Raw genomic sequence first — 9,097 nt, 5'->3', positions numbered from 1 at the left:
ATTCTAGAATATAATCATTTTTTGAAATTTTATTTTTTTGTAAAAGTCGTAAATTTGCCCAACAAGCCCCAATAGCGGGGTGAGGCAAACCACTTCAAGGGGCTTCCTAAACCAATGGTTTTTTTAGGCCATAATAAATTGAAATGTATTTTTATTTATTAATAATGATACATATACTATAATTTAATTCTTTCATTGTTAAAAATATCATAATACATATAAATTGAAGCTAATTATATATAAAAATTGAAACTTAATTTCATTTTGGACATATAAAAAATTTATCAAAATTAGCACATGTACCATATGCCCATTCGTGGCACATTCTGCACTGGTACCACTTTTCACCATTATGATGTTTGATATATTCCAGCTTACAACAAACACAAATATCTTTGTGAATAATTTTTTTCACTATTTTTCTCTTGTTAATATTTTCTTTTTCCATTATTTTCTTTTCTTTCTCAATTAATTTCTTTTTATAAGGAGATGATGTAAATATCTCTGCTCTCCTTTTAACTCTCTTGACAGTCATGGCCAGCCATTGAATTGTCCTTCCAAGATTTAGGAAATTTTTTCTTCATATTTACTGCCATTTGGTAGGCTAATATTTTTATCTAAAAAACAATATAAAATAATGAAGAATAAACTATACCTTTTTAATTGAAAGGCCATAAAAAATTTGGCTAGATTGAATCAGATATTTACTTATATCTCCCTCTTCTTCTTCTGTGAATATCCTCTTTTTATTATTTTGTCCTACACTAGTAAGTATGCCACTTTCTTGATATCTCTTATAATATCTCATAAAGTTTGATCTAGGAATACCTAAAATAAAAATGTCAAGTAAAATATATAATTATTTAATTATAAGTTTAACATTTAAGAACATAAAATTTAAAAATGATAATCTCTTTACCATTACCATTTAGATTTTATTCATATTCTCTATTATTAAATATTGCTAATATTTGATTTTAATGTTTAAGAATTACATAAAATTAATACAATAATACTATACTTCATCTAAATTGTAATCAATCTAAAATATAAGATCATTTATAAATTACATTTAATAAAAATATTTACATAATTTCTATTATTAAATATTGCTAAAAATTGATTTTATTGTTTAAGAATTACATAAAATTAATACAATAATACTATATTTCATCTAAATTGTAATCAATCTAAAATATAACATCATTTATAAATTACATTTAATAAAAATATTTACATAATTTCTATTATTAAATATTGCTAAAAATTCATTATATTGTTTAAAAATTACATAAAATTATTGTGATTATATCTTAATAAGACAGATAATGTAAATAAATTTACCTGTAAGTTGGCTAGTCTTCCTTGTTGATTTACAATATTCATATACCCTAAATAGCCTAATTACAATTATAATATTAATTCATTAAATTTTTATATACTTCTAAATAATTATCAATATTAAATGATTCTCCTATATTAATTTTTTTGGATTTATATTTTCGCACCATATCGAATAATGTAATAATTGCTAAAAAAAATTATTGAAATGGATTGACATGTATGGTTTAGCAAGCACCGCTAGCTCTAAATTTACTAATCGTGATTGAAATACTATATAGACATAATAAATATTCATAAAACTTTCCCAAATTATAGAAGAGTGTTTAAACTTTGCTATAAAATTTAATTTATATATAAATGAATATATATTTTAATAAAAATTAAAATTCTGTCATGTAAAAATCTTTAGAAAATTTCATCAAAATTTTATTTCTTAAATAAAATTTTTAATAATTAATCATTTCAAAAGATTTTTTGTCTATAGATGTAAACTAATAAAATCTATATTAAGATAAAATTTTAACCTTCTAGTGTTTATAATTTTAAAATAATATTAAATGGTTTGCCAAGCCTCACGGTTTACCTAACCTAAGTCTCCCCTACTTTAGCTTTTATAAACTAGTTTAGCATTTTCTAACAAGAGTCATAAATGATTTTGAAATGGAAATAGAAGAAAATTTGAAAAGGAAATGAATGTGATATAGCATTCTATAGAATCCCGGGGAAAAAGTTATGGAAAAAGTCGACCGAAAAAACTGTGGGGGAAAAATGACGGAAAAAAAAATCTGTGAGATAAAAAATAAAAATATGTGGAAATCTTAATTTAAATACTAATGGGAGAACAATTATACTCAACAATTATTTTGGAATAATTTTTATATTTTGATTGTATATTATAATAAAAGCTAAATTGTGTTGATTTCAATTTTTTACATAATTTTAATTTAAAATTGATTGAGATAAATTAATATGTCAAATATCTTACATCATGCATAATATTTATAGTTTTTATAGCTTTCCCTGATGGGGTTTTATCATTTGTGCCCGACCCTGCCCGTATTCATTGCAAAAAAATATTATTTCGGCTCTGCTAGGGTTGATTAAAATTTTTTCTTATGCTTGGTCTGGACTGTTAAAGATTTTTTTGGGCCATGTGCTTTTTATTTAAAATTCCAGCCCATGTGACCAGGCCGGGCTTTAATCTGGGGCTGCAAATCTCAAGGTTAATATATATTAAAAGTGGGTGTTGTTAGATTATATTTTATAAATATATAATTGCTCTATAAGTGTACCTGGGTTTGGGCCCAGCATGTATCTAAAGCCTCGTCCATTTTAAATTATAAAGGCCTTGGAGAAGGGTCAAAAGTTTTTGGAATATCTTTAGGGGAGGAGAGAGTAATGATGTATGAACTAAAATATCTAAAAAATATAATCTAAAAAATATTTATTGTTTAAATTATAACATAGTAAGAAAGATTTTAAAAAAATATTGTTGATTCTCTTTAATCGTAATTTGATAAAGCTCTAACCAAGTATATTTAGTATATTTTCATTTTTGAGAACTTTTTATTTATTTAGTCTTTATAAACTCAAATTATTTCCAGGCAAACTCTTAAGATTAGCGTACTTCGCTGGGCTTTCAGACGGGCTCGGCCGGGTGTAAAATCTTTACTTTTAATGGAATAAAAAATAATTAATATAAATTAAATACAATATTTAACGTAAACGGAAAATTTCAATTTAGATAAAGATTAGTAGATTCATTAATATTTATACATAGTGATTGAAAAAATTAATTGGCCCAATTTAAAAAAAAATTATAGTCAGTTAGGGGTGGGGGTGGGGGAGCTCCAAAACTATTCCCACAACCTGTTATCATAATATAATAATTTTTAATGTTTTATCATAAAAGTTAGAGTTGAGGGGCGTTAAATTCTAATTCAGATAAAAAAAAACAGTTTTAATTTTACTCCTGAATCTGAAGCCTTCGTTAAAAAATCATTTTAAACTATAAAAGTTTATATTATGCTGATTATAATAAAATTTTTAATTATATAAATGTAATAACCAAAAGGAAATCTTAACAATCAAATGAATGCGTTTGTGATTCGGAATTAAAAATTAAAACATATGTGCAAAATTAAAGTTAATTTTAAAAATTTAGCAATAAATTTACTTTTATCTAAATTCTCGTTATAGAAACTTAGAGACTCATTAACATCATACAATCTTTCTATGGTTTTTGAGTTGCCTTTATTTATAGAAATATGATTTATTTCTTCTGGTTTCAGAATTTTTTTATATTAAGCTCCTCCCAGTGGCTTATATTGCTAATAATTTTATTTAAAAACGGTTTCAATTTAGAAATAGAATAATTCATATTGAAATAAATTTCTACAAAAGTGAAAATCACCATTTTTTAGTTTTGGCGGATAAGAGTTCGGATGTTGGTAACATAAAGCATTTTTCCATAGCAATAAGGTTTATTGATATGGAATCAGGAGATTTCAAAATGAAGAAACTCTTTATTCAACATATTGCCTTACATGACACTAATTCAGAGACGATAATCAAAGAAATTATAGCATGATCCCTTCAAGACCTAAATTTGAATTTAAATCTAACAAGAGGCCAAGGTTTTGATGGAGCCAACTCGGTCAAGAATTAGAGAGCTTTATATCACAATCTCTATGTTCACCGCAGTTCACATTGTCTAAATTTGATGATATCTGAAGCATGCGAAGTCCGAAACATCCGGAACAATTTACGTAAAATTTAATTTAATTGGAATTTATTAGATTTTATAATGTATTGTAGATATCTTTATATAATTTTAATATATTTTTCAAAATTTAGAAACAATCGTCTGTTTGTAACTTTTTTACACTACCCAAGAAGAGATAGCTTTTTATCCGAACGTTTGATGACATTGATTCAAATAATCAAAAAAAACTAAAAAGATTTTGTCCAACTAGATTTATAGAAAGACAACAGTCAGTGAAACTTTATCGAATTATGTGAAGTTATTTTTGCAACGCTCGAATCCTACAAGCAAAAAAAAAGATTCCACAAATGCTAAAAAACTTTTGCAGGCTATTACGAAGCCACAATTTTTAATATCAATTAAATGCGTTTATTTTTTATTTAATTAAACATAAGATTTTAGCAAAATGCTACAAAAAATTAATTTAAGGGATAGAAAGGATAATGTTGAAATATTAACAAATATCAGATATAATGTGGATGAAAAATTTCATGAATTATACGAGAAAGTAATAATAGTGCGCACATATTGAGCGTTTCAAGCGTCAATAATGCATTTCAAATGACCTCGTGCAAATTGGTAAAATATAGGTTTGCTTTTTCATTACTTTTTATTATTATTCGCTATGTAATATTATATAAAATGTAATATAAATATCTTACTTATATCCTAAAAAGGAATATTTAGAAATTAAAGAAATAAGAACAGACTATAATATAATTCTCAAAAGACAAATCCTTTTTTTTAAAGAACTTATTTAAAATTTTGCGTTTGAAACGCTCAATTTGTGCGCACTATAAAGGAGATCGCTAATATGTATGGGATTATAATTTTTAAATCTAGAATAGTTTCTAGACAATCCAATCGCTTAAATATGGATGTATCTACGATTGAGGATTTTTATAAAATAAATATTTTTATTCCCCTTATTGATACATTTTTATTTCAATTAAAAGAAAGATTTATTAGTCATAATTTTATTAAAAAGGTTTTATTTTCTTTTGCCGGCTGAGTCTGAATTGTTGATTACACTATAAACGCGAGAGGATATTAAGAAAATCTCAGAGTTATGCTCTAATGATTTAGTAGGATAGTATGATAAGTTACTTTGTGATGTCGAATTTTGGTATAAAAATCTTGACAGAATAGAGTACTCTTTGAGACCAAAAAATGCTTTGCAGGCCCTTTCCATGTGTAATTGCACTTTAGATTCCCTACCCAATATCAAAACATTGTTTTTTATTTTAGCTACTTTACCGATTAGTACCTGTACTAATAAAAGGTCTTTTTCAACTTTGAAAAGGTTAAAAATCTATTTAAGAAATAGCACCGGTGAAAAACGTTTAAATAGATTGGCCCTATTAAATATTTATTAGGAGATTATTCTAGATAAAAATTTGATTCTAGATGAATTAGCCAAAGAAATATTTACATTTTGATAATATAGTCATTTGTATTAATTATAATTGTTAAATTATATATTTTAAATACCGCTATTTGCAACAAGAATTATTTATATATATATTTTTTTAAATACCGCTATTTGCAACAAGAATTATTTATATATATATTTTGATATCGCCGCGCAACACAAGCTACTAATCATGGATTTACAAATCTCAAATAAATCCACTCAAAATAAGATAAAACTGGAACCATGCATCAAATGGGGCAAATTAAAAACAATGACAGATGCCTTTGCAATCAATGCAAACATTGAAACAATAAATTGCTCACAAGTCAGTGAAAAAATATGGACAGACCTTTCATCCAGATTAATAGACACTGCAAAATCGACGCTAGGCTTGACAAGAGGAGGCAACAAATCACACAAAGAACTATGGTGGTGGAATCAAGAGGTACAAACCACTATACAGGAGAAAAAAGCCCTTTATAAAATATGGTACAAATCCAAAAATGCAGATGACAAGTCAAGATACAAAAAATCCAAGAGATTAGCTACAAAGGCGGTGGCTAGGGCCAAATCTATGGCATACGATGACATGTACGAAGATCTACATACCAAAGAAGGGCAAAATAAAATATACAGATTAGCCAAACAGCGAGAAAAGAACTCTAGGGATATAAACGGAGCTCCGAAAGTAATCAAAAATAAAGATGGGAAATTGATAATAAAGGAAAAAGAAATAATGAATAGATGGAAAGAATATTTTCAGGAGCTTCTCAACTTTAATTCCCACATATTGCATCTCGACGAACACTCCCCTTGTCAGAACCTTGTACAACCTATAACAGAACAAGAAATAATCACATGCCTCAAGCATATGAAAAACAACAAAGCTAGGGGTCCAGACGATATTCCAATAGAAAGCCTTAAAGCACTAGGAGATGATGGAATACATCTCCTCACAAATCTGTACAATAAAATACTTGGAAATGAAGAGGTCCCCCAAAAATGGAGGCAGAGCTATCTAGTTCCTATCTTCAAAAATAAAGGGGATCCACACAATTGTCAAAATTACAGGGGCATAAAACTAATGTCACACTGTCTAAAACTATACGAAAAAATAATAGAAAAAAGATTAAGAGATATAATCGAAATAGGAGAGACACAGTTTGGCTTTATGCCTGGAAGATCAACAACCGATGCTATCCATGCAATTAGGCAAATGAGTGAAAAATACAGGGAAAAGAACAAAAAGCTACACATGGTCTTTCTCGATCTAGAAAAGGCCTTTGATAGAATCCCAAGAAAACTTATCTGGTGGGCGCTACGCCACAAAAAAGTTCCCGAAAAATATATAAGAATAATAGAGGATATGTATATGGGACATACAACAATGGTCCGTAGCACAACAGGTACTTCAGCAGGCTTTACAATAGCCGAAGGAGTTCATCAAGGGTCGGCTCTCAGCCCACTTCTCTTCATTACAGTAATAGATGTATTAGCACAGTCTATACCTCAAACAGTCCCGTGGAATATGATATTTGCAGATGATATTGTGATACTTGCCGAATCCAAGGATGAAATGAAAGAAAGGTTAGTGAATTGGATAAATATCCTAGAAACGCACGGATTAAAAGTAAATAGAGAAAAGACGGAGTATATGGTGATAGGAGGAGATGAAACGGAGAGTATTGATATAAATGATTGGCAGATATCCGCAATTGAAAGCTGCAAATATTTGGGCTCCACTATACAAACAAACGGCACAATAGAAAAAGAGATAAAGAATAAGATTAATCAAGGGTGGTTAAAGTGGAGATCTTTATCTGGAATGCTATTTGACAAAAGAATCCCACACAAATTAAAGGGAAAAATTTACAGTTCCATAGTACAACCAACTATTCTATATAGTTCGGAAACATGGCCAACCAAAGAATCAGACGAGAGAAGTCTACAAACTATGGAGATGAGAATGCTGAGGATGATTGCTGGGGTAACAAGAAAGGATAAGGTGCGCAGTACAAGAATACTAAATAGTTTAAAGGTAGTGCCCATTAAGACTAAGTTAATGGTAAACAGACTTAGGTGGTATGGGCACACAATGAGAAGGCCTATGAACTACATAGGAAATAAAGTTGAAAGATTGGAAGTGATGGGCAAACGTAAAAGAGGAAGGCCAAAACTTCAATGGGGCCATAAAGTTAGAGCCAATATAAAGAAGTATAAAATAGATAAAAGAGATTGTACGAATAACATAAAGTGGAGAGAGATGTTGAAGGAGCTTACCACCAGAAAAGGTGAAAGCTAAAGAGAAAAAAAAAAAAATATTTTTTTTTTAAAATACAGTTATTTACAATAAATTTTTAATATAAATAATCTGTATAAAATTTCTACATTTCGAAATTTATTTTATTATATCTTATCATTAAAATAAATACATAGTTAAATAAAGGGATGTTATTTATACTAAAGTATTTTAATAATAAATGTAGTCTATTATCTATAATGAAATTCTTCATAAAATCTTGTTATGCAAAAGTTTAATTAAAATAATTATTTTTAATATATAATAAGATATATTGAGTGATCATAAAAAATGGGAGTTTGGGGGGCAAATTTTTTTTCTAAACCAAATGGATTAAATTAATTTACAATTGAACCATTGATAAAATTTTCACAATGCTTTCAGTCACCTATTAATCATAAATTTGACCAAAAATTTGTTACTAATATTTTTTTCACTTATACTGGTATAGTGGTTAGGCACTAATAAAATATAAAATATTGGCAAATTTTAGAATTAGTATTTCCAATTGTTCAGCCAACTTTAAAAAAGATGATATAAAGGAACTACTAAAAAATTAATATTATATAGTATTTTTTAGGGACCCGGTCGAAGGCCGGAGAAAATGCACACCCCCATGGATACTACGGACTCCTCCAGTAGGCTCACTAACGAATTATTCAAACTTTTACGAACATGGATAATAAAAATAATTATTCTTAATAGAAAATTTGATATTCTGTTAGTAAGATAGTATAGTAATTTTTATGGTAGAAGTGAATTGGAGAATTAAAAATATGAAAAAATAAATGAGTCATTATAATATTATATTTATAAAGTTAATATATTTTTAAACGTCCCGGAGATTGTTTGTGAAATCATCGTTACATAATTTTTCTCAAATTCATGTCCCAAATTTCTAGTTTTAAAAGTCATTGATTTCTATTTCGTTTTACTTTTAAAAAGATCAAATAATGCCCAATTTGCATATTTGCAAGCAATATTTCATTTATCAATCGCGAAATTCCTAGCAGATGATTAATTGGTTTTCCCCCAAATAATTTAATTTAAAAAAAATCCATTATAATTTTTTTTATGTAGTTTATCTTTTTTTTTGAATGTCTGGTCTATTTTTTAAAATAATGTCTTTTTTGATTTATTTATCTTTAATTTATTATGGTGTCTGGTGTGTACTTTTATAATTTAATAACCATCTTATGTAAATCTCATGAAAACTTTTATCAGCGAAGAACGGATTCTGTAATCGCCGAAGAAATGCGTTATCACTGAATTTTTA

At 27.5% G+C, this 9,097-nt stretch overlaps 1 long non-coding RNA gene across 1 annotated transcript; it reads right to left on the bottom strand.

Annotated features, from left to right (window-relative positions):
- Positions 1–239: 239 nt before the first annotated feature.
- On the bottom strand, positions 240–1,507 carry LOC135930078 (uncharacterized). The gene is made up of 4 exons (XR_010572722.1): positions 1,443–1,507; positions 1,345–1,400; positions 656–828; positions 240–617 (listed from the first exon to the last, which is right to left on the bottom strand). It is a non-coding gene; the product is annotated as an uncharacterized LOC135930078 (long non-coding RNA).
- Positions 1,508–9,097: the final 7,590 nt, after the last annotated feature.

Source organism: Gordionus sp. m RMFG-2023, chromosome 5 (genome assembly GCF_954871325.1).
Source record: "Gordionus sp. m RMFG-2023 chromosome 5, tfGorSpeb1-WG-v2, whole genome shotgun sequence".
NCBI lineage: Eukaryota > Metazoa > Nematomorpha > Gordioida > Chordodea > Parachordodidae > Gordionus > Gordionus sp. m RMFG-2023.
Note: the sequence above shows the minus strand (reverse complement) of the source record. Positions and strands in the feature narration are given on the sequence as shown.